This window comes from Macaca thibetana, chromosome 2 (assembly GCF_024542745.1).
Source record: "Macaca thibetana thibetana isolate TM-01 chromosome 2, ASM2454274v1, whole genome shotgun sequence".
Taxonomy (NCBI): domain Eukaryota; kingdom Metazoa; phylum Chordata; class Mammalia; order Primates; family Cercopithecidae; genus Macaca; species Macaca thibetana.
Genome location: NC_065579.1, coordinates 3,543,240 through 3,569,660, shown reverse-complemented (window position 1 = coordinate 3,569,660; position 26,421 = coordinate 3,543,240). Strand labels below are relative to the sequence as shown.

Sequence of the window (26,421 nt, the reverse complement as noted above, 5' to 3'; positions counted from 1 at the left end):
TTCCCCAAGCACTCTGAATATATCATTACATTATCTCCTGGCCTATAATGTTTCTGCTGAGAAATACGTTGTTAGTCTGATGGGGTGTTCCCTTTTAAGGGACTAGATGCTTTTCTCTGGCTGGTTTTAGAATTCTCTCTTTGTCTTTGACTTTTGACAGTTTGACTATAATGTGCCATGGAGAAGACCTTTCTGAATTTTATCTATGTGGGGATCTCTGAGTTTCCTCTATTGGGATGTTTAAAATCTCTTGTTACACTTGAAAAGATGTCAGCTATTATTTTTCTAAATAGAGTTTCTTCTGAGACACTGAATTTTCAGAGTCTCAGCAAACAAAGAGTTGGTCAAAGAAGACAAGTAGTTAGTTGATCACTTTGTGGTGTTCCATATGTCACATAGGCTTTGTTGATTCTTTTAAATTCTTTTTTCTTTATTTTTGTTTGACTGGGTTATTTCAAAAGACTTGCCTTCAAGTTCTAAAATTCTTTCTTCTGCTTGACCTAGTCTATTGTTGAAGCTTTTGAATATACTTATTCATTCAATGAATTCTTCAGTTCTAGGGTTTCTGTCTGGTTCTTTTTTTAAAAAAATTATATCTATCTCTTTAGTAAATTTCTCATTTATCTCCTGAATTATTTTTTCTGATTTATTTATGTTATTTATGTGTTCTCTGGTATCTCGCTGAGCTTCTCTAGCATCATTATTTTGAATTCTTTTCCCATTATTTCAATTTTTTTTTTCACTGGAATCTGTTGCTGGAGAATTATTATGTTACTTTGGAGATGTCATATCTTTTTTCTTTTTCATGTTTCTTGTGTTCTTACATTGATATCTACACGTTTGCTTTAACAGTTACTTCTTCCAGTTTTCTGGGTTTGCTTTCATAGTGGAAGACTTTTTCCTAAAAAGGCATCTATGGTGTTGATTGGGTAGGCCACTTTGGCTTTTATTCTGTGTGTATACAGTAGTCTATGGTGCCATGCTATAGCTGTTCAGGAGAGCTAAGGGGGTGTGGGACCCAGTGTGAGCTCCCTTTCTGGAGCAATATCATTGTGCAGTCTCCAGGCAACCCATTTCAGTTAGTCTTGGGGTCTGCAGGAGTTGAGAGTCTCTCCTGTGGCTACGGTTGCAAGACTCGAAGGTGGGAATGCAGAGACCACTGGGGGTCCCTCACTTACCCTTTCCCCACATTGCAGATCCTGTCCTGGCTTCCGGGGGAATGCAGACCACTGGGGGTCCCTCACTTACCCTTTCCCCACATAGCAGATCCTGTCCTGGCTTCTGGGGGAATGCAGACCACTCGGGGTCCCTCACTTACCCTTTCCCCACATAGCAGATCCTGTCCTGGCTTCCGGGGGAATGCAGACCACTGGGGGTCCCTCACTTACCCTTTCCCCACATAGCAGATCCTGTCCTGGCTTCCGTGGGAATGCAGACCACTGGGGGTCCCTCACTTACCCTTTCCTCACATAGCAGATCCTGTCCTGGCTTCCGTGGGAATGCAGACCACTGGGGGTCCCTCACTTACCCTTTCCCCACATAGCAGATCCTGTCCTGGCTTCCGTGGGAATGCAGAGACCACCGGGGGTCCCTCACTTACCCTTTCCCCACATAGCAGATCCTGTCCTGGCTTCCGGGGGAATGCAGACCACTGGGGGTCCCTCACTTACCCTTTCCCCACATAGCAGATCCTGTCCTGGCTTCCGGGGGAATGCAGACCACTGGGGGTCCCTCACTTACCCTTTCCCCACATTGCAGATCCTGTCCTGGCTTCCGGGGGAATGCAGACCACTGGGAGTCCCTCACTTACCCTTTCCCCACATAGCAGATCCTGTCCTGGCTTCCGGGGGAATGCAGACCACTGGGGGTCCCTCACTTACCCTTTCCCCACATGGCAGATCCTCTCCCAGCGTCCAGCCGATCCTGCTTCCCTCTCCTTCCTTGCCTCAGGTGTTTTCTGTCACTTCGTGTTGAATTCCCGTGTTCTGTCTTAGATGATTTATTGGCAGCATGATTATCTACTTGCTGTTTTGGTTCCTCTCCGTGGAGTAGGCAGGTATCAGATGTCCCCATTCAGCCATCTTGAGGCCCCTCCTTCTTTGTTAAATCTTATGGATTCAAACTGAGGCTTTGGGAGAAACAGAAACAGCTTTAGCTTCCCATGGGCTCAGAAGAGACCCTAGGACCCTGTAAGGCTCACCCACCTCCTTTTAGATAACTTAGTACCAGCTTAGCTATCCGTGAGCACAACTAGAGATGAGAAGGCAGGCCCGGAGATGGGGCCTCGCTTACCCAGGTCACGCAGCAGAGCCAACCCTGTAGCCTAGGGCTTTTGACCGGGTCCCTGCTCTCTCTCCTCAGAGTGTTTGGAGTTCCACCCTCACACCACCCAAATGCTGAGGAGATGAACTCTGATGTAGGCAGAGGCCTCTGGGTGCTCACTGTCCCTGTCTCTGAAAGGTCAGCTGATCCTGAAAGGAACCCTTCCAGCCCTTTATTTCCAGCACACTCTTTTCCTCCACATTGATTGCCTTCTGTTGAGCAGACCAGATTGAGGAGATCGATGACATTAATTTGCACTGAGAAGTTGGTGATTTTCCTCCTTCAGATATGACAAGGCTGCCTGAGGCTTTAGTTCAGAAAAAGATGCCAGCTTTAAAAAAATCTCTGCAGAAGGTTTCTCAGAAGAATCACAGAATCTTGGAGCAGAAAGAAACTTCCAGAAGACTTAATTGTATCCAATTTCTTCATGGCGGATGAAGGCACACGGGGCCCGCGGTATGGAAAGAATACGCCTCAGGAAACAGAGCTAAACACTTGCTCTTTTCATGTTTTCCTCTTTTATCTGGACCTTGGTCCTAGGGGTAGAAGGCACCTGGGGCTGGCTGAGGCCCAGGATGAGTGGAGAGGAAAGCTCTATGGGAGCCACTCCCATAGTCCAGGTGAGATGTGATGGGGTCTGGGCTCAGGCAGTTGTTGGATGGATGGGGAGGATGAAGGTTACACACTGTATCCAAAGATAATTGTGAGACAGAATCCATGAGGTATAGTGACTGGTTACATGTGTGAGTGGGAGGAAGGATGGAGTTTGGGGCTTCTGTTTTGGTTGCTGGCTGAATGGCTATTGCTAACCAAGACCAGGAAAGTATAAGAGGTGGTGAGCAATGAAGTGGTGAGCATTTCAGAGGGGTGAGCAATGAGCTTTGGATGTGTTATGGGATGTCCAGAGGAGGCTGGTAGGTAGTGAGATGTAGGGCCTGAAGCTCAGAGCACAGGACTGAGCAGGAGATGTAGCATTTGGCCAACATGTCCTGGAAGCTGAACCTGTGGGAAGAAGGATTTGCAGGGGTGAGTTCACGGCCAGGTAAAGCAGAGCCCGAGTTGATTCCTGGGCCATGCTCTTTCCACTAAACCATATTCCCAAGGGAAGATAACAAGGATCAGAGACCAATACCCAGAGAAGGTTTATGCCCCCAGTTTTCACAGTCATTTCCTTCTCTGACTGGCATTGCATCTATTGGTAGATATGACACCGCCCTTCCCTGCTGACACTAACGATCATGGGCTCTTTGGAGCAGTGAGTCTGATGCTTTCTGGTCTTGGTAAAATGATTCCTTAGAGTTGATGAAAGGACTTGGACAAGGAGGATAGAGACATGGCTGGCACCTCGCTCTCCCGCCATTCCAGGGACTGTAGGCCGGGCAAAGCATCTACAGATTTCTCTGACCCCCTTCCCACCCAGGCAGGCCCACAGCCACAAAGAGGGGACAGAGCTATTCACTGAAGGGCTAAGTGGCTTTCTCTGGTGTCCTGAGTGCAGCATTAAGAACCATTGTCAGTGATTTGTCACCTTGATTTCTCTCCAGCTGTTTGGTAATTCATGTTAAGTCCCAAATGAGTATGTGTGCTGGTTCCTGGCAGGATTCAAAGAATAGAGGTCAAAAGAAAATAAAAGCCTTTCTGGGATTTCTTAGATCAGGTGGCTTAACCTTTTTTTTTTTTTTTTTTTTTTTTTTTTTTTTTTTTTTGAGACGGAGTCTCGCTCTGTCTCCCAGGCTGGAGTGCAGTGGCCGGATCTCAGCTCACTGCAAGCTCCGCCTCCCGGGTTCCCGCCATTCTCCTGCCTCAGCCTCCCGAGTAGCTGGGACTACAGGCGCCCACCACCTCGCCCGGCTAGTTTTTTGTATTTTTTTAGTAGAGACGGGGTTTCACCGTGTTAGCCAGGATGGTATCGATCTCCCGACCTCGTGATCCGCCCGTCTCAGCCTCCCAAAGTGCTGGGATTACAGGCTTGAGCCACCGCGCCCGGCCGGCTTAACCTTTTTAAAAAGATTTTTAAATAACTCACTCCAGATTTAGCAGAGATTCCATTCGGGAGGATTCTGGCAAAGCAGCGTGAGTTGACAACTCTGCTTCTGAATAGTACATTATTTATTCAGTGCCAGCCACGAGCCCGGCAGGTGATGAGCTGAACTAGACTTGCTGGCACACACACACAGAACTCAGGAACAGCAGAGTGATGGCAGCCTCCTCTCAAAGTGGCTCCTTCAAGGAGGAGGACTAAGAGTGTTGAGGTGAGAATCTCGCCCTGCTCTGAATGGGGAGGGGAACTTCTGTGCGTGCCCCTGTGTGCCAGGCACTGTGCTACAGTTTTCTATACTCAATAACATTTGTTCTCCACCACAACCCGCAAGGCACATGCCACTCTCAGGGACCCTGAGGGAGGTAGTGACTTACCTAAAGGCTTGAACCCAAGTGTCCAATTCAGAATCCGGAGCTCTTTCCAATACCGCTTAGAAGAGGCTGCTGGTTGGTGTGGTAACTAGTCTCCAAGATAGCCCCAGTGAGCTGGTTTTAGTATTCATACCCTTGTACCATTGCCTCTCACACTGAATCTGAGCTGACCCCGTGTAGCCGGATGAATGTAGCTGAAGCGATGCTGTGTGACTTCTGAAGCCAGCTCATAGGAAGCCTTGTAGCTTCTTGATTCTCAGAATGCTTGCCCTGGAAGAAGCCAGCTGCCATGTAAGAAATCAGATGTCTCCGAGACCACCATGCTGTGAGGAGGCCGAAACTGCCACAGGCAGAGGCTCCGTGGGGGGGGAGAGAGAGAGGAGAGGAGAGGAGAGGAGAGGAGAGAGAGAGAGAGAGAGAGAGAGAGAGGTGCTCAGCCATCCCCCAGCCAAGGCATAAACACGTGAGTGAGGAAGCCAGGTTGGATGTTCCCACCCCCTCCAGTCCTCAGATGACACCAGCCTCAGCTGCCATCTGACGGCAACCAGAAGAGGCACCTGGAAAGACCTGCCCAGCAGAGCCTAGTCAATCCTTAGAATAATGAGAAGTAATAGTACATTTGTGTTTTAAATGACTAGGTTTTGAAGTGGTTTGTTTCACAGTGATACAGAGAAACCCAAGTGAAACAGTTGCGTTTCGGGACCATTTTGTCTGTAATAGTCTTTATGACCTGTATTCTTGTCCATTTGTTGTATATCAGACACCATACTAAGCATTCTACATTTATTACTCCATTTGATTTTTCACAAGAATTCTGTGAGACAGCACCTGTCATTACTAATTACACTTGCTTTACATATAGGAAAGGCTCAGAGATGTTAAGTAATAAAGCCAAGGTTACACAGCAAGTGAGTGGAAAGGCCAGGATTAAACCCCAACAACCTAACCTTAGACCTTATGCCATTATGCGGTGCTCTGTACTGTGACTGGAGGCAGGTGACCCGGGGGACTAAACCCCTGATGAGCAGACTCAGATCTGTGGGATTTGCCTTCGCGCGTTTTATTTTGCCCAGAGAGCTCGCTCTGGGAAGTTGGAAGCAGCTGTCTGGGCTCATGCTGAGGCTTCTGGGGGCCAGCAACCAGGGTTTTGTGAACTCATTCACATGGAGAAACAAATGGTTCTGACCTTTTCTTTTTAAAATGTTTTTCAAGGGAACTCGGTGCTGGCAGCAGGGTCTAGATTGATGGCATCGGATGCTGAGAAGTGGAGCCTCCACCTTGTGTTGATTCTCTTGGTAACTTGGGCCAGCTCAGCCAGAAACACGGCAGGGCTGGGCCATGTCCCGCTGACGGTCTGTGCAGAACACATGCCCTCCCTTTCTCCTCACTTTTATTGTTTGTCTAGTTGCTTCTCTAGTCATGGTGGCTGCTTTAGATTTTCTGTCCTCAGAGCAAAAGAGATGGAAAAAGGAGGATACAGTCACATGCAATTAGAGGCGTGGATGGGGGCAGGAAGCAAGGGGAGGGTGGAGGGCTGTGTCTCCAAGTGGAGACGCAGGAGCCACCAGGCACCGATGGCTCCCTCTCCACGCAGGCAGGTGCCAGGGCAGAGCCAGGAGCCCCTGGTCCTCTGCAGCACGTCCCTTCGCAGGATGTTGGGGACAGGATTCTAGATATGAGGGGCTGCAGCTCTGACTCGTGACGGCAGCTCTGGTCCTGGGTGTACGTATGGAAAAGTGCTGATCGCCAGCCTGGCCTCTGGGTCTCTCTTCTCTCTTTCCTTCCACCAGGCCTCTCCTTGGTGTCTGCCATCCACATGCACAGCCCTGTCTTCTGAGCCAGGGGATCAGGAAACAGCGTGGGTCATGTTGAGGGACAGAGCTCACCTCTGCCCACAGGACGAAACATGAGCCTGGCGGGCACAGGCCTCACATCCAGCTCCCAGGAGTCCCTAGCCTGACTCCCTGACCCTCCATCCTCACCCAGATCCTCCGCTGCTCCCCGGGAGCCCTCGGTGTGCACAGCTTTCACTGGGCTGGGACAGTCTTCCGCACACTCGCTGCCATTGTGTTTGCCAAGCACCAGACCTTTACGTACCATTTGCCATTGTTTTCATATCCGCATACCACAGGTACTGCTATTTGCTTATTAGTTTTCTTTAGAGTGACTCTTTCTTTATACTTAATTGATTTTACAAGTGAAACGAAATGGTGAAAACCAGAACCACTTGCTGTAAATAGAAGATGCCTGAGCAACGGAATACAATAAAAACGAGATACTATCATTTTAGCTCAATATCGTTGTCTTCCAAAGATCCAGGCTTGAGGCCTGCCCTGTGTTTACTGAATGGAATATCACCATCTGTTAAAGATGTACCAATGAGACTTTCTTTTTAATGTAAACTAAAGAAACCAAAGAGAATTGAAAAGGGCAAAAATCTTCTTGCTCTGTGATTTAATGCTATTCAGTGTTGTGTCTGTATCTACCTCAAGTCATTTCTCCTCCCTCCTGTGGCCCATATGTCATGCTTTGACAATCACAGTTCTGCCCAAATCCTGACTTGTTTTTAAGGACCAGCTAAAAGGTTCTACTGCCTCCAAAAGTCTTCGGAGTCTTTGCTTACTACTTCTGCCTATGTCTTTTTCTTCTTTCTCTAACCACCGCTCCCGGCCTTTTCCTGGTAATTTTTAACTGAAAGCCAGGCGTTGTATATACATCTGCATCATCGAACATAGTAGTTATAAGTCACGTGTAGCTATTTGAATTAAAATAAAATAAAATATAAAATTCAGTTCCTTAGTTGCACTAGCCACATTTGAAGTGTTCAATCGCCACATAAGATTAGTGCCTACTGTCTTGGCCAGTGCAGGTTACAGACCATTCCTATCATTGCAGAAAATATTTATGGTAACAGGTATAATAGTAACAGTATAGTAACAGGTATAATACTAACAGTATAGTAAATATTTATAGTAACAGGTACCATTTTATAGTAAAAAGTACCAATTATTATGATACTTACTGTGGCCTAACTGCTCTGAGGCTCCATGCCAGGAGACTCCTGCTTCGAGAAGGCAGAGACTGTAAACTCTTCTTGGAGCACGTGTGCGGGGGGAGGGAGGTGGGGATTTTATGCGCATTTTCCATGCTGCTGAACACAAGCGTGATGCTCGGTTGACCCTGCTGAATTAAATTTAATTCCTAATGACAGCTAACTGCAATTGTGTTGCTCTAAAGTTGGTTTTATGCCGTCGTATCAAATAATATGTATATAAATAGCAAAATAACTTTTCAGCTCAGAACCCTTATTTTGTGCAGTGTGTGATACGATAAAATTCTGGTATAAGAAAAGAATTTGCAAAATTATCTACCTTGTGTGTAAAGGCTACCTTGTCTAGAGTTAGAGTTTTATGAATTAGAAAGAAAAAGCATTTTCCCTCTCGGACTAAATGTATTCCTTACTCTCTTATCCTTTCAACAAACCTTGACGGAATACCTACCATGTGCCAGACCTTAGTAAACTCCAGGGGAATAAAGATGAAGATGAAGTTGTATTTCTGATTTGGAGAGGCTTATAATTTAGAAAGGGAGATGATATGAAAACCAAGCCAATTGTCCCAATTCAATACAAACACAATACAGGTATGCACAAAAGCGCTGTGAGAACCAAGAGAGAGGCTTTGACTATGACTAGGAAAGCTGGAAAAGGTAACACAAAAGGGATGACCTTTGGATCATGCTTTGAAAATGAGCCAGACTTGTCAGAAAAAGAGCATTCCAGGCTACAGAAAGAACAGGAATTGAGCTATGGAGGCTTGTATCTGGGGTTTTAGAAGCAGTCAGTGACAAGAGGTGGCTGGTGTGTAGAGTATCTGGGGGAGGGATAGGAGACAGAGCTGGAATGAGAGGTAGGGGCAAAGCAGGAAGGACCTTATGTGCCTAGCAATGGGTGGTGGTTGTAGTTCTCTAAATATGAAAGTATAACAGAGATGGCTGGTTATCTACTCTAAGATTTATTATCTCTTCCCTTCTTACTTACAGAACTCTGCTGTTTAGTTAGGCCTATTAATTTCTGGAACAGAAGAGTACATTCCTCAGCTTCCCATGCATTTAGTTAGCCATATGAGTAAGATATAAATGAATGAGTAAGTCTGGACCAAAGGGAAATAAGCAGAGTGTTGTGTGGAACTCCTATGAAGATGCTTAAAGGGAGATGAGTTATAAAGCAGAGAACCCCGTGTCATTCTTACTTCCTCTTGTTTTGGTTTGCAACTTGGACATCATGCTTGGAGTTTCAGCAGTTCTTTTGTACTACAAAGTCACTTTGAGGATGAAAGCCACAACTAAAAATGGCAGAGTAGAAAGAGGAGGCACCAACCCTGTGTGTTCTCTTTTATTTTATGTGAGAAATAAACAAGGATTTATGTGATTTAAATTATTGTCACTTGGGGATTTGTAATAGTCAGCCAAACTTAATGAATACAGGGAGTCATTGCCTCTCTGATTTAAACACCATGTCTGGTGTTTTAGACCAGCCACTTCTTGTCACTGACTGCTTCTAAAACTCCAGATACCCAATATTCTGGATCTCCTTTGGATCTATACATGTGAATTTTTTCCTCTTGGTTTTCAGTCATTTGATTTTACCTTCTTATTTTCCTGGTAATTTTTAATCGAAAGCAAGCCAGGCATTGTATACATCTGCATCATTGAATACCGTGGTTACAAGTCACATGTAGCTATTTGAATTAAAATAAAATAAAATATAAAATTCAGTTCCTTAGTTGCACTAGCCACATTTGAAGTGTTCAAATGCTTTGAAAATGAGCCAGACTATAAGCCAGACTTACTGTTTTGGCCAGTCAGATTACAGACCATTCCCATCGTTGCAGAAAATAGACATTGCTGCTGTAGAGATTATTTGAGGCTCAGGATGATGTTATCTTTCTCCAGAGAGGAAACTCTCATTTTTGACCAACAATTAGGTTTTAACTCTTCTAGACTGATAGACCCTGCAGTCCCACTTTTGTCTCTCTAGCTCCACAAGGCTGTCAAATGGTCAGTTCAGTTTCTCAAACTCTAGACTGCTCCTTATGAAAGGGCAAATGCCTCAAGAGCAGCTAAATGTTGGACTTACCTCTTTGTATTTACCTTCTTTCCACAGTCTTGGCCCTTCGCATCTTTGATATTGGTCACTTTCCAACGACTTCAAATGGATTTTTAAAATACAGTATTCAATTTTGTAGTTATTATTGGTAGAAGGGTTGGTCTAATACAAGTTTGTCTGCCATAGCTGGGAGCAGCAGTTGTATCTCTGTCTTAGGTGTATAGCTTGGGAGGCAGTACAGAGGAAGTATGTCAGGATAGTGTAGGCAAGAAACGATGAGAGCTTAAACTCTCCAGGGAGGGAGAGAGGAGACAGATTTCGGAAATTTGAGCAATTGAAGAAAGCGAAGTTAGCTGGAATTGGTGTCCAAGTGGATGTGGGGCATGAGAGACAGGGATGGGGAGAGGGAGAGGAAGAATTCAAGGATGACTTTCAGGTCACAGCCCTTAGATATCTTGGGCAGCGCAGTGGATGTGCCCTTCTAAGTGATGTAAAGAGCAGGGCCTGAGGATAATTCCGGTGGCTCTGGAGGTGGTTGCATCAAGTGTGCCGTGTACAATGTCCTGTTGAGGTGAGACCGGTGGAGCAGCTGTTATGCCTGGTGTTCACTGGCAGAACAGCAGTACCTTCCCCCGGGCTAGTTCTGTAGCATGGCTTTAGTTTGGTTCTGCTTCTCCTCCTCTTCCTCCTCCTGCTTCTCCTCCTCTTCCTCATCCTCCTCCATCCCCCTCTCCCTCTTCTTCTTTTTCTTCTTTTTTTCTCCCCTACTCCTTTTCTGCTTGCTACTCTGGCCTTCTGGGCAATTCCAGTACTCTTTGAATGAACTTCTTGTTGAGTCCATTTCTGTTGCTCGAAACCCAGTACTCTGATGACTAAAGAAGTATACACTCATAATATCCAATGTGTACATTACAGAGAGTTTTCTCCCTATGGACTGAGTTTCTTAATATAACTCTGGTACGTATGCTTGTCCTATTTTCCAGATATTCTCAGAAGTGATGAGAAAAAACCAGAATGTAGAGACGGAAGGTGGAATACAATGGCTATTTCAAGCAGTGATAGTATAATAATGGCTTAGTTGAAGCCAAGAGAATGGTTGATATTTCCTAGACACTTTGAAGCCTGGGAAAGAAAGAGAGCTTACAGATTTTCATTTAGTCTCTCTCCCTCCCCAGTCTAGGAGAGGTATTCCCATCTAGGGACACTAAGCTAATTCCAGGGACTCTGGGTGTGTGACTTTCTCTTAGCATGATGCAGTGCTGGTCAAACAAAGGCCAGCCCAGCATTGACCCTTCAGCTGAGGAGGAGCAGGGTCTCCGCCAGGTCTGGGGGAGCCTTTCTCTTCCTGGGCATGACTCGTCTGACCTGAGAGTGAGCACTCTGCTCCCTGCAGTGCCTAAAGGCTGCCTGGGATGCAGACAACTCAGTATCCCTGGGGTAAGTGGCCTGAGCTAGAGGTCCAGGAGCCAGAGTCCAGACTTAGGGCATCACTACATCGATGTGGTCCTTGAAAGTCCGCAGGCCAAAAGGGGAACGGGGAGGATGTCTGACACCTGGCCTTCTGCTGTCCTGAGCTCCGCAGAGGCCAGATCATGGAGGACCCTACTGGCCAAGTTCAGACATTTAGAGTTTACTCTAGGGGCACTGAGGAGTGAGTAGCTTAAGTGACTTGGTTTGCATTTTGGAAATCTGACTCCAAATCAGAATTGATGGAAGGGGAATATGTTATATGTTGTGAACGCAGTTAGGATCTGCTGTAGTGGTCCACATGAGAGAAGAGGCAGACCTGCAGGGGAGAGTGTGGTAGGGACGCGGAGGAGGAGACAGACATTTCGTGATAGGCTGTGGACAAGGTCAGAGTGACCTCCAGAAGTTCTCTCAGGCAGATCCAGAGGAAGAACCACCGGATTTGGGGGAAAGATAATAAATTCTGTTTGGACATGATACTTTGAAGTGTCTGTGAGAAACGCAAGACACTTGGGCAGACTGTGTGTCTAAGGATCAAAGGCAACGTCTGGGTGAGAGATCTGGGTTTTGGAATCCTTGGTCAGAGCTGGCCTCTGTCTGAATCACCCCCGAAATTGATGGCTTGGGTGTCTGCATATGGACTGACCCTGGCCCCCTGAGGCCGGATGCTTGTTTACGGTTTCTTGTGCCATCTTCTGCTGGGACCACCCCAGATGACCCACCATGCCCCGTGGACTGGCCCTGCCTGTGGCCCCTGTCCTTGCAATCCATCCCACCTGCCTCTTGGGAGCTGGAGTTCTGACAGGGACAGGCCTGACCATCTCAGTCCTCCAGCTGGGAGAGGGCAAGAGCTCACCATGTAATGAAGCTTCTAACTTCTCAAAGCTGCCTGTGTGGACAGACTCACAGCTCTTGTGAGAGCCACCTAGAAAGGCTACAGAAATATATGCAATTGTCAGGGGAAACCAGGAGTGCTGCCATAATCTTGAGGAAAGTAGCGTTCACTTAGGTTGCAGTGTGTGGGCTGTGGCCCAGAACTTGGCTCCCATCGATGCCTGAACCACAGTGTACTCTGCTCTCCCACTGCCAGTGCAGAGCCCGAGCTGACCTCAGGTGCTCTCCTGATCATGCCCAGCTTGCAGCCTTTCTCTCTGGGATGAGCTTCCTCACAGCTTCTTCCCAGTGGATGAGGACACATTTTTTAAGACCAGTGTCACATGTCACCTCCTCTCTGGATCTTTCCCCAAGCCAGTAGCAGTCGCCCCTCCTCTGAGCTCCCATGATGCTTTGCGTAGCTTCCATCCTGTACCATTGAGTACTGCGCCTGGGACAGTGCATATGCAGGTCTGTCTCTCCTGTCCAAGTGTAAACTCTTTGAAGGCCACTTTTCATCTTTCTATGTCTAGTGCCTAGTTCAGGGTCTGGCACAGAGGAACTTAGTATTTGTTGAATGCATAAATTAATAAAATAATTACACACAAGAATTAGAAAGAGCCACAACCTGGTGAACAGTAGACTGGAGTCCAGCCTCATCCCCTATCGCCGTGCTCCCTGAACCTCCCTGGGTAGGTCACTCGTCCTCTCTTCAGCATCCTCATCTGTAAAACAAAGGAGGTGGAACCAGTTGCTAAGGGTCATCCTACTTTGATGCTCTGTCATCTATGAACTAATCCCACCCTACTTGCAATCTGCAAATAAAGAGACTCTGAAGACACAAAGCTCTAATCAGAACTGAAAGGCTCAAAGACTTGAGATCTTGCCAAATTAAATAGCCACAGAAGAGTCAAGGAAAACATCGGGGAGGAGGGCTTGGGAGGAACAGAGGGGAGGCCCGGGCCATTGCAGGTGCAGGGAACAGAGGCGCAGCAGGAAAAATGCTCAGGGTTGGTATTGAGGGGTGATGAGGCACTGGCTTTGGGGGAGCCAGGCAGGCCCTCCTTCTCCTTCGTGGATTGGAATTGCTCGTTGCATTTTGCGTAGCCTTTTAGAAAGCTGAAGAGCAGGATATTTGGAGATGAAGAACCAAGTCCCCTCATCTTTCAGCAGAGGAAACAGAGAATAACTGGGCTGGCCCACGGCCTCAGGGAAGATCTCATGACCCTGAATCTGGGACTTGTTTTGTCTCCCAGGTTTATTGTGAGTCACTGGAGGATGGGCACATCTGTCTTCCGTATCTCCCAGCTGCCTCATGCAGAGTTTCATACCCGGAAGGTGTTTCATAAGTGCTTACCAGACACCTAACATCCAAAGAACCTTGAAGGACTCTGTTCGTGTGCTGAGCAATTTCAGCTCTTGGAGGGGGTTGTGGGGGAGAAGGTTTGGGTAATTTTCCAAAGCTTTGGAGGCCTGGCAGGGCTCATGGTGAACTTATAGGAGTAAATTGCTTGCCTCTGTGAAGGGAATGAACTCTCCCAGGGCACCAAGCGGTTAGAGAAAGAAGTAATTCACTAAATGGTTCCTTCCTGCAGCAGCAGAAGAACAAATGTGCTTCACACAAGCGTGGAAATTACTTATCGCAGGAACATTTTCGGGGAGAATCATTTTTTCAGGGCTGTTGGATCGTGACTAGAGCCAGCACTGTGACGCCACAGCCAGCTAGCTTTGAGAGAGATGGCCAAGAGGCAGCACCTCTTTATTTTTACCAGAGGGACCCTTGAGATGGGGGGAGGGTAGAGAGAGGCAATACTCATGACAGTTAAGAGTCACCTTTTCTCACTGAGTCATCCTCAAGACTGGTAAACTGAGGCCCAGAAAGGGGAGAGGACTCTTAGAGCCATTCAGGGACTGGGGCAGGAGCAAAAGGGCCCCTGGCTCCCAGCGTGGGCTCTGCCCTCAGCTGGCCTGTCAGAGTCCTGAGGACATCTTCCTCTCTGTTCCTAGGTTACCGGATTAGTGACTGGACCCTCCTATTGCCCCACGCTCTTCATCACAGTTGCTTAACCTGTGTCCAGAGGGCTGCGGCAGGGGACCTGGGAGCGTAAGGAGCTCTCCTTGCCCCTCTGCGGGTAGAGCAAGTCTTCTCCACTTTGTTTCTGAGTTAAGAGAGCTCATCTTTTGGTGAAAAGGCTCAGAACTCTATAGCTTGCTTATTTTCACTTCGCAACATCCAGTAAACGTTTTCCAAGTCACCGTACACATATCTAACTTGGTTTTGTTTTCAATGGTTGCATTTTAATCTGTGTATGGATCTCCCGTAATTTATTCAACCAATTATTTATTGATGGAAATTCAGGTTGTTTCAAGCTTTTGCTAATACAAGAGATAATGTAATAAATGCCCTTAAAAGGTACTCTTCTGTACTTGCTTTAACAATTTCTTTCTCTTTGTTTGTTTTTTTTTTTTTTTTTGTAGTATAGATGTGTAAAAGTAATACTACTGGGTTAAAGAGCAAGTCCATTTAAAATTTTAATAGAAATATCCAGCTTACTTTCCAAAACTGTGTAGCAATTAAATCCTACTGCTGTGTGCACTCATTTGATGGCAAAAATTGAGGAGTTGTGGTACCACGTGTGGGAGATGATGTCGATTAACTGCGTCTCCTCCACATTCCTAGTAGAAGTGCAAATTGGCACAACCATTTTGGCAAGTCATTTAGCATGGTCTTATAAAGTTGTACCTTCATGTATCCTATGACCTGGCGATTTTGCTACTAGGTGTGCATGAAAATGCTCTCACATTTATGCTAGGAAACTCACACAACAAAGTTCCAGTAGAATTGTTCATATCAGCAAAAAGCCAGAAACAACAAATGCCTGTTGACAGGATATTGACTATATAAGTTGTGGCATTGCCACATAATGGCAGTACAAATGAATGAGCTATAGCTACACGATATTCAATATAGTATATACATACACTACGTAACGTATATAACACAATTCTATATACACATGCGTAAAATACTGAGTGAAAAGATCCAGAAGAAGAATATTGTTTACTATTATTTACTATTTAGTGAACAACTAAATCTAAATAAAACGATATGTAAAATAAAACTTTAAAACAACCAAGGTAATGATAAATAAGTGGTTGGCTCTGGTGGGAGAGGCAGAGAGGTCTGATGAGAAAGAAACACACAGGCAGAGACATGATATTGCCAATGCCCTGGTTCTTTGGAGGAGTTCGTTGGTGTTAAGTATATCATAATTAGATGAAAATCACATATTCCTTGGCCTTCGTTTCTGTTTTCTTTTTCTTATATAGGCCTTAGCTCCTGACACAGTCTCATGAATGACCCTCTTTTCATTAATTAATTGATTGATTCATTCATTGATTCATAATTGATTGATTCATTGATTGATTCAATTAATTAATGAAAAGAGGGTCATTCATGAGACTGTGTCAGGACCTAAGGCCTATACAAGAAAAAGAAAGCAGAAACGAAGGCCGGGGAATGCAAGATGAGATTTAGCCCTAGGAACCAGGTTTCTGACTAAAGGGAAGTCAGGACTGTCAGCCTCCCAAGTTTGGATCAGGGGACTTTCAGAGATGTTGACACATTCAGTGCAGCGTCCCTGAGAGAAGCCCGGGTGGCTTTGTCAGAACAAACAGCATGGACCTTTTGCCACAGCAGTTCTCTTGGGTATAGATGATGTCAGAGTCTGTCATCCTGAAGGCCTGGGAATGATTGGTTTCTTCCCATTTCATGTGTTTCATCCTATGGGGAAAAACATCATCTGGAAATTTTTACCTTGCCTTGGAGTGAGGCACCCATTGGTTGGGGTGAATCAGCACCAAACAGCCACACACCGGTGTCTGGGGTTCAGCGTGAGGCTACCTGGAACTGGGCGAACTGCCCAGAGAGAAGCCCTGTTCTTGCCCTGCAACAGGCACACTCACCTCCACATCACCTCTCTGTGGTTCCAGCCGGCTGGCAACAGCCCCAGCCCAGGAAGGACATAATGGATGAAAGGGCAGCCCAGGAAGGATATGATGGATGAAAGGGCATAGCAGATTAGAGTGGGGACACCTGTCGTCAGGTGGAATTAACAGCGACCTCTTCTAGGTGGAGTTACCTTGGCTTCAAGACAGGGACGTCTGGTCCCTCCCCACAAGGTTCCTGCACTAAAACAATCACCTTCCCTTCTGAACTGGCTTGGGTGCCAACCCTCTTTGATAAGAAAGGGGCTAAACTGCTGATTATGATGGGGTCCTGGCTAGGTGGGTCAGGATGGGAGCACAGACTTTCCATCAGCTTCTGTATCCTGGGGCTCAGCATGGCGTTGTCTTGGGGAGCAGCTGTCATTGTTCAGTGGTAGATGAAATACTCTCTGCAACCGTATGAGAAGATGGTGAGCTGTTATTGTTATTATTTTTGATTTACAAAAAGAGCAAAGTCATAAAGCCCCGGGGTCACTTAGCTAATGGACACATAATTTTCCAGGCTCTCTCCAATGCATCAGATTATGGGCAAGAGAGCCAGCTCTGTGCTCCTCTCCTAGCCGTGGTCTGGCTGCACAGTTAGGGCCATACCAGCACGACCTGGACAGCTCCGAACAGTCTGGGATGTTTGCACCAGGTTTCCACTCCCAGGCCTGGGCACTCAAAGCTTCTTACAGCAGAAAATCTCAATTTGTCAGTAATAGGAAGATCACCCACTCAAGAAGACAGAACTGCATTACCAGTCATTTACCTGATCCATAGTCATTGCGGGGACTACAAATGTAGAGAACTATTCCCTCCACTCTGACGCTTCTCGCTTTCCATAAATAAGACCCAGCTACATGGGTTTACTTGATCTCTAAGGAGTCTTTGAAGTTTTGCAACACAGTCTGTTTACAATGACTGGATTCCTCTTCCCAACGTCCCGTCTTGAAATTCTGCTCCTTTTTTTTAATGGAGTTTATGGGAGGGCTGGGGCTTCTCCTAGCTGAAAGAGCGTTACGATCTTTTGATATCATGAAAAACTTCCTCTGAAATTTCCATCATTAAAAGGCAAATCAAATACTGCCTCCTCTTTGGAACCTCCTTGTTTCTCCCGTTGGAATTAAGTACTCTGTCTGCACATTCCCTTCTTGTGACATGGAAACTGTGTACCATGTTGTGGTTGTGTACAATTGTGTCTCTCCCATTTGCTTGTTAAGTCCCTTGAGGGCAGGGAATGAGGTCATGAGAGAGAAGCTGTGCGAGGCGCGTAGCACAGAGTCAGAAGGTGACGGGCGCTAAAGGAGGTCAGCTGCCACTCTGCCCTGCCCAGAGCCGGGTACAAAGTAGGTCAATTTAGATTTTAGTTGAACACACATGGAACGGAGAGGTCAAAAGGACAAACAAGCTAAAGCAATAAGACATAGGATAAACGTTTTGTGAGACTCCCAAATTACTTGTTCTGAGTGAGGAAAGAGAGGGGATATGTCCAGTTTTTTTACAATACAGTTGCGGAGTTTGGGGGGCGGTTCCAGAATTAGTTGCACTGAGCACAGGAGACAAATCAGATTGTGTGATTTGAATTTCTTGATTTTGAAAATTTGAGATGGGTTCCACCTGCTGCTGCCACCCAGTCTCTGGGGTATCTAAACCACGTATACTGACACCAGGACAAGGGAAGGGACCTGCTTCTTCAACCCATAGTGCACCCCACACTTGTGGGTTTCCTGATTGGCTTAAACTGAGGGAAAGGTCATCATTTACATTTGAAGTATTTTTGTCATACAAAATGTTAGTTATCATATCTGTAATAGTGGGGTTTGGCCTCCAAACCTAGGGGAGCAATTAGAATTATTTTACTGCAAAGGGCAATCTTTTGCCATTATAATTTTTTAGTTTTTCAAATAATCTCCATCTGATTTTTTTCTTTAGTTAGAACAATGTAAGGGGAAATGAACTGGGGCCTTCAGGAGGAGGATTAATAATAGTTGCTGCAACCCCCATCAGCTCCAGTTAACCAGCACCCAGCCTTTGCCATTATCTCTAAGCCATACAAGAATCTTGCCAAATAATTTATTATTTCCTAATAAGATGAGGAAACTAACACCCCAAAAGGATGACTTCAGCTCAAGACTGAAGCTAGGATTCAAAATCAGGCCTGCCAGCTTTCAAAGCTTGTCTTCCTGCCTCCAGGCCTTCTCCCTCCCAGAAGCCGGGCTGTGTCACTCAGACCAGGATGGGCTGCACAGGCATGAAATGCACCCGAGAGCTTGCTGGAGAGTCTGTGGAGGGCAAGGGCTTCTGTTATCTGAAAGGCCCTTCTGATCTTTTGATATCATGAAAAAATCTTTCCCACAATTTGCACCCTTACAAGGCAAATCAGGATAACAGATAATGACCCCTGCAGTTTGAGCTCTGGCTCTCCTCTGAGCCTATGCAATTGCTCTAAGATGTAGCAGAAAGGTCGCACAGGCTGTGGACTCAAAGCTGTTTACCTTGACCAAGTTACTCAGCATCTGGGAGGTTTAGTTTTCTTATTCGTAAAATGAGGCTAATAAAACCCTGTTGTTGGGGGTGATATGATGATAAAATGATTCATTGAATGGCAGTGCCTAAAACAGTACATAGAACACAGTAAGCACACCACAAAAAGGATATTAATTGAGTGCATAAACATAAGCGTACACTCTCAAAAGACTGGCATAGAAATTGCATGTATGAATATATGGTGAAGGCCAGAGGGCTTTGTTAATGTAATGCATTGGATGCCTCTACGGGATGATTACAGGGGATTCTGCAGTAGCGATACTGAGCCTTGGGGCAAGCATGCGATTCGTCAGGGGTCGTTGCCATTGCTCAGTGAGGGGGTGATGAGTTACTCCTCCCCTGTAGCCTGTAGCCCACTTCTCAGGGCCCCACCCATTAGGAAAAGCTGGACAGTGGTAGGTGGAAGGGTGGCCGGAGCTCAGCCCCCGCAGGAGAACAGAGGAGAGGAGAAAAGGAGGGTCCACACTCAAGAGCTGAAAGTCTCCACCATTTTATTTTAGTGGTAGACTCCAAACAGTTTCATTACTTCGGGGGGCTGAAAAGGCAACAGACACCAGCCTATTTAAATAACCCAAATCTTGTAGCAGGAGAGACATAGAGTCATTAAAACTCAGCGAACATTTATCAGTCCCAGAAGCACCTCCAGCGTTCACCCAGGGGCTTGGAAGGAGGCTGTTCAGTCCGTGGGAGTGGGTGATTGATGTGCGCAATATGCCACGGTGGCTCTGGGCTGGGCCTTTATTGCATTAGCTCCCACGCATGAAGCGTGATGCATGGACTCAATTCACTTCACACGGCGGATGGGCCTGCACTGCCATGAGCATGCCTCTCCCCAGGCACATTTGAGGCCAGGGAAGAGATCCTGAGGAAAGACGCAGGCTGACAGGAAGGGCTGGGGACATGGCTGTCCTGCTGCCACTGTGATGGCGCAGTTCACCTGGGGCTGGAGCACCACAAGGCAAGAAGGCTTTTCTGTAAAAATGGACCATCCCTTCACTTGGTTGGATCTGCCGTGGCCCTTCTGTTCCGATTAAGATGCAGTGGGGAAGGTAATCAGAGAATGAGCAGCATCACAGATGCCTGGAACCTGCTCATTTTGGTTTAAAATTTGCTCTCTTTCATGCTTCTGGCTTGTTTTTCTTTGCAGTTTTGAACTTGCTAAACGATGTTTATTATTTTCAAAGCCTTTGGCTCACTCAGACAAAGGGAGCTCGGATTAGTGGAGAGAACATTTGATTAGGATCTCAGAGACCTAGCGAGCTCTGTGATCTTGGCAATTTCACCCTTTCAACAAACATTGAGGGCCCTCATTCTGTGCAAGGGATCCCATTAGATGCCATGGAAGATGCCAAGATGTGCAGACAGCCTCTGCCCCCAAAGTGCCATAATCCCCTCCCTGTGTCTCACTTTATCTGAAAATTGAGAACCATGGGACACGCCCAGCGTCTTCCATAGAGTTGCAGATAGGATCATGCATGAAAGCACTCAGCACCTTCTCTCTCTCCTCGAGCGTTGAGAGAATCACTAACCAAGATGTCATCAAGATATGAGTGCTAACTTTCCATTTTTATTTAAAAATGAAACTAATTATGACCCTTTTTACTTATCCAGGGGTTTGAAATGTAAGAACCAAGTAGATCAACTGAACCTTTAAGTCAGTCTGAGGACACTGGCAAGTAGGGCAGAAAGAGGCTGGCTGCCCCTCCATTCTGCTGGGGTCAGTATCCCTCTGGTTTTACAAGGGGTATTAAAAATATATAGTGCCCGAGAAGTGACAAAGAAATGGAGTCTCTGTCCTTGGAAAAAAATGTAGGCCACAGTAAGACCCCTGAGAAAAATCTCTAGACAGTCTGCCAACCTCTTTCCATCATCTGGAAAGGAAAGGAAGGTCCACAGAGGCAGCTCAGTGAGGGCAGAGGGTGGGCCACAGGCTCTCTGAGTGTCCTCCATGATTCACTGGTGTGGAAGAGCGAACATCAGTCCTCAAAGCCCAGCTTCAAGGCACCAAAAGACTCCAAGACTCAGCCAGAAAGCTGGGCCCACACTTGGGGAGGAGGGTGACAATGGTTTCTCAACAGCATTGATTGCCTATGGGGTGTGCATGAGAATTGCAGCAGGATCCTCACAGATGAAGGGGGGGCTCCCTGAATTCAGAGGCATCAAAGCCCAGGGAATGGCTGCTTCCTGCATAAGCCTCTGGGACACTCTTGATGTGCTGGGTTCCCCATGATTATCCTGGTGAACCTCCTGCCAACCACTGCAGGTCACTTTAGGGCAAGGCTGAGGGCCACTGGATTAATCTGTTTTCATGTTGCTGATAAAGATATACCCAAGACTGGGAAGAAAAGGAGGTTTAATTAGACTTACAGTTCCACATGGGTGGGGAGGCCTCAGAATCATGATGATGTAAGGTGAAAGGCACTTCTTACATGGTGGCAGCAAGAGAAAATGAGGAAGATACAAAAACAGAAATCCTGATAAAACTATCAGATCTTGTGAGACATTCATTACAACAAGAACAGTATGGGGGAAACCACTCCCATGATTCAAATTATCTCCAACACCAGGGCCCTCCCACAACATGTGGGAATTATGGGAATATGATTCAAGATGAGATTTGGGTGGGGACACAGCCACCATCTCAGCCACCAAGCCACAGCCTTGGTGAGGAGGGAGGCATCAATCTGCTCTCAAAGGATGTGCAGGCTGGATGTGTGGCGGGGCTGGGAGCTGCAGGCAGCTGGGAGCAGGAGGCTGTGTTTGCTGATCGCTGAACACTGTTCCACCTCTTCAGCTTCCCTGATGGAGCACTAGAGGCTGCTGAACAGCAACAGGGCATGGTCACCGTATGCAGTAGGTTACTGATAACTTAGGAGATGACCAGGGGTATGCTGGGGCAGGGCCCCCTCCCAGCCAGGAGCCACCGTTGACTCACATTCATGGTCGCAGGAGCAATGACTTCAGAACCTTGTGTCTCCTTCTTCTTTCCAAGTTTCCTGACCCACCCAAGGTGATGATGGTCCTAGGATGCAGCCAGCATGGCACAGTGGCACCGAGGACCATGTGGGCTCTTTAAAGATGCTCCCATGGGAAGTGAAGGAGCTGATTGCAGCAAGCGACAGGAAGGGAAGGAGGAGCTATTTGTGTGGTGCCCTTCGTGTACAGAGCAGTGGGCAGCATGATGGTGGCTCATGAATAGAATGGCAGCAAAACTTATCATCCACACTGGTACACTTTTAACAGAGAAGACACATTACTCATAATTATTCCAGGACAACAGGGTTAAATGGAGATTGTTTGGGGCTGTAGTAGATACTGTGGTGTGCCACCCAGATTCCTCCCATCAGGACCAGGCTCTCATTTCCCCACTGCTCGTGACTCCAGCATTGCCTTCGGCCGAGAGAAGCTGCTTCGCCCAAGGCTATGTCACCTCCTCAAGGACTACACCCATCTGAAGACTGGTTGATGTAGGACGACAAAGGCCTGGCCACTTTACCTATATTTGGGACAACTTTGAAAGACCACTTTAGCTCCAGAGCTTACCATGAGCTTGGCTGAGGCCTTTGTTGCAACTAAGTTGTAGTTCAACTTGCCCCTCTGTCCAACCTGCTTCCCTCACTTCCCCATAGTGCTCTTACTAAGAGCACACCTCAATAAACCTACTCACAACTCTCCATCTCAGAGTTTGTTTTCTGGCGATCTCAACAGAAGACAGCTGGCACCAGAAGTTGTCTGCAGGAGCTGCCTCTACAATGGGGATGTGAAGCTGGGTCCCTCACTGGCTGGCTGGTGGGTGGAGCTCGGGTGGCACTTGGTATGCTGTGGTAGTTCAATTGCTAAGACTGGTGGTGGTGGTGAGTTGGAATCAAATACTGGTGGAAGGGACGCAGTAGCAGGTGCAATATCTCAGGTGTTTAAGGAGTTGGGTCAAGTTGTGATTATAAGGACTATGCCATCAGATGACTGTCCTGAAGGGCCACATACTCACTGGAGCAAGATAATAAAAGGGCGAGAGTGACTAATCACATTTAAGGTAAGATGTGAAAGTTTCAGGGTCCCCTTGACAGCATAGAAAGATTTTTCATCTCCTGCACCTGGAGGGCAGAAAAAGCTCAGGGTCAGGCTCAAGACTTAATCATGAGGGTAGCTGAACTCCAGAGAAGGTTCAGTTCTCAACCACAGCAAGTCTGCAATGCCACCATTGTCACGGTTGGGAAGAAGTAAGACCTTGAAATGGGATAGGGACATCTGGGCCAATACACTTGAGGATCATGAGCCCTCTGGGCCTGGAGAAGGGGGTCACTCCTCCCTGTTAAAGGCTCTTCCCCTCCTCTGCTTAAAGATGTTGTAACCTCTTTCAACAAAAATTGAATGATCATGTGGAGTTTGTTACTAGTTGTCTTCAATAAGAACAAATAAATTAAAAAGGGCTGAAGAGAGAACTATGAAGCACTTACTTTAAATTAAAAAAGAAAGGGTAAGTTTAGAATTGAAATGTCACTGTCACCAGAATTACTACATCTCAGATAAATGTTGCTGTAAGTCCATTCCTAGGGCGTAAGTCAGGAAGGAGTTGTTGGGCTGACCCTGGCTCTGAGTGAATGGCCCAATACATGGTGGGTACATAGTGACTACCTTGGCATCCAGAGAAGGCATAGTTTATGTAAAGGGAGCCTGGGAGCTGTTAGAGTTTTAGAATCTTCTTCCCTCAGTCTTCATGGGGGTTTAGTGATAAAATGGGAGGCACAGTCTCACGTCAGGCAGCCCTGGCTGGGTGGGGATTCTCCTGCCCTTTGTAGGTTGTGTCACCCCAAGCCAGTTTCTTAGCTTCAGTGAGCTTCAGTTTCCCCATGTGTAAATTAATGTTAATAAAACCTCCTTCAGAGTTGCTGAGAGGGTACATAAGAACAAATGAACAATGCATAGCGCCATGCTCACCTGCAGTGTGAAGGGTGAGAGGGAGAGTGAGCAGGGTGGGAGGGGTCTCCTACCAACCCAGCTCTGGGAGGCCTCTGGGACCCAGAAAACCACCGAGGGTAGCAGGAAGGGAGGCCCTGGCCAACTGTGAGAAGGCAGAGGGATTGAATCTGGTTGGCCAGAGGGAGAAAGAGGCCATCTGATGACGTCCCTGTATCCGGGCAGCATTCTGTCAATTACCCGGGCTGGGACGCTTCCCAATTTCATAAATAGTCAAAGGGCATTGAATCATCGCGAATCATAAAGAATGGCTTCTTTGTGCTAATTTTATTTCCTAGCCCAGCTTGCCTTTCCATCTGTTTTCAGCATGACCCCGATTTTCTGCCTAATTTCCCAGTTGGACGCTAGAAGCCGAGAGAGGTTAAGTGATTTGCCCATAAGCCTGTGGTGTGGTTACTTTTTATAGTGGTGAAGTCTCCATGGCCCTGTCAGGGCCTCCTCCACAGTCATCCTTCAGCACAATCCAGGAAAAACTGCGAGGCGAGGAGTCGGGAGGACCTGGCACTGAACTCCCCCGGGGGGAAGAGTTAGGCGAGGAGTCGGGAGGACCTGGCATCGAACTCCCCCCGGAGGAAGAGTTAGGCGAGGAGTCAGGAGGACCTGGCATCGAACTCCCCCCGGAGGAAGAGTTCAGCTGCTTATCCTCTCTATGTCTCAGTTTCTCCGCCTGTCAAACGGGCTAAGCCACACCGAGCCTGCCAGGCTGTCGTGAGGATTACAGGCAATGTGTAGCCATCCCCAGCCATCCTTGGCATGTGGTAGGGACTCAGTATGAGGTGCTGTTCTTTTTGTTATCTCCATACAGAATCTTATGACTGGCAAGCTCAAACTTCTTATCCTGGAGGTTTCCTTATAGAGTTTTTTATTTTATTTTTTTAATTTCACAGACTAGTAAGATTTCCAAAAAACAAGGGATCGGTACAGGGTTGACAACTTTTATTTTTCTGAGCAAGTCCATTAAAACAAACATTCATTAGCACCATACTTTCATTAAAAAGGGATAACTCCACACACATACACACGCACACACTCAGATTAGAGATGACATGACATCAGGATAACGCAGCCTTTTAAAGTTGGGAACAATTCAATTTGCAAATCATGTACTACAGGCCGGGCGCGGTGGCTCACGCCTGTAATCCCAGCACTTTCGGAGGCTGAGGCAGGTGGATCACCTGAGGTCAGGAGTTCAAGACCAGCCTGGCCAACATGGTGAAACCCCCTGTCTACTAAAAATACAAAGAAATTAGCTGGGCGCGGTGGCAGGTGCCTGTGATCCCAGCTACTCGCGAGACTGAGGCAGGAGACTCGCTTGAACCTGCGAGACAGAGGTTGCAGTGAGCCTAGATCGCGCCATTGCACTCCAGCCTGGGCGACAGAGTGAGACTCCATCTCCGAAAAAAAAAACCATTTACTACATTGTTATTTTTTTCATTTCCCCATCATTCAGATTGGTGAAAACTGTGTCATATTCTGACAACTCTGCGAAGATCTGTACTTGGGACCATTGCTTCAGTTCATTTGATCCCCAAAACACCAATGTGAGGAAAACTGGGTAGGGATTAAAGCAGTGTTCCCATCTTATAGGTAAGCAAACTGAGTCGAGGTGAGATGTTCTTTTGAGCTCTCAGTCTCTGTTCTATTCGTTAGGATCACTTTCATCATCATCAGAACCCTTACTGGAGGATTTCCTAAGTGCCGTACATGGTGCCAAGTCCCTTACAAGCATGAGCTCATCTCATCCTCACAGCCACCCGGTAACTGAAGGGTGCTATCATTCCTCATTTTAATAATAGGTAAAGCGAGGGTTAGACAGCTTAACTCTCCAAGGTCTAGGGTCACACATAGAGTAGAGTGAGTGGCAGAACCAGGATTCAAACCCAAGCTTAGACTATTCCAAAGCTGCCCCGCTTTATGGATTTTGATCTGCCTGCGGTCACTAGCTGGTAAGAGGGAAATCGCAAACCCTAAGCATTCTGACTCCTGGCCCGCTGCTTTCCCCTGGGGTAAAGGTCTGCCTCTTCCTGCTGCTCCATCTGTCCAGACACACCATCGCTTGGCTCCATTACCTTTTGTTGACTAAAGAAAGAAACAAGCTTTCAAAGAATTAAAGTTAGTTTTGTTTGAAAGTTTTATTGACTATTGCCTGGGGGGTAGACTTTTAGAGCGGTTTTATTAGACTGTGTTAAGTTAGTATTTTAGTTTATAGTTTATACACAGGTGGTGAAGATTTAGTATGTGTAAAAGTTGTCTAAGTTTGGGTGTACGAGCATATTTGGTTATAGTTTAGAGGGATAGCTATTAACCTAGACAGGTGTTATTTTATGCGTAGGAGAAGGCAACTTAGATATAATTGCCAGTGGGAACCTGGGACTGTGGTCAGAAGCCAAGCAAATAATCCGGCGTAAGAATTATTTACATTATCGGCTTGACTTTTATAACCAGCAGGGAGCTGAAGGCACTCACCTCTTCCGCCTACTGGGACATAAAACTTTCAGCCAGGAAAGGCAAAGAACCTCTTAGCACACTACTCTCAATGGGTTATGAGTCTAGCAGATACTGGGAAAGGTGGTATTCTCCAGGACTGTTTTAATCTGTTTTGTGATCTCGATGAGGGGACAAAGCTATATCCCTGTTCCCTGTGTGAATGAGCAGTTCCCATTTTATAAGCGCAGAATAAACAGGGAAAGTGAGTTGTTCTTGATTTTCCAGTCAAGTGAAAGTTA

General features: G+C 46.6%; 1 long non-coding RNA gene across 1 annotated transcript in view; it reads left to right on the top strand.

Annotated features, from left to right (window-relative positions):
* LOC126948000 (uncharacterized) overlaps positions 1-25,167 on the top strand; it is a 148,625-nt gene extending 123,458 nt beyond the window's left edge. The window contains exon 3 of the long non-coding RNA XR_007723280.1: positions 25,146-25,167. This is a non-coding gene — a long non-coding RNA (uncharacterized LOC126948000). The remainder of the gene's footprint in view (positions 1-25,145) is intronic.
* Positions 25,168-26,421: the final 1,254 nt, after the last annotated feature.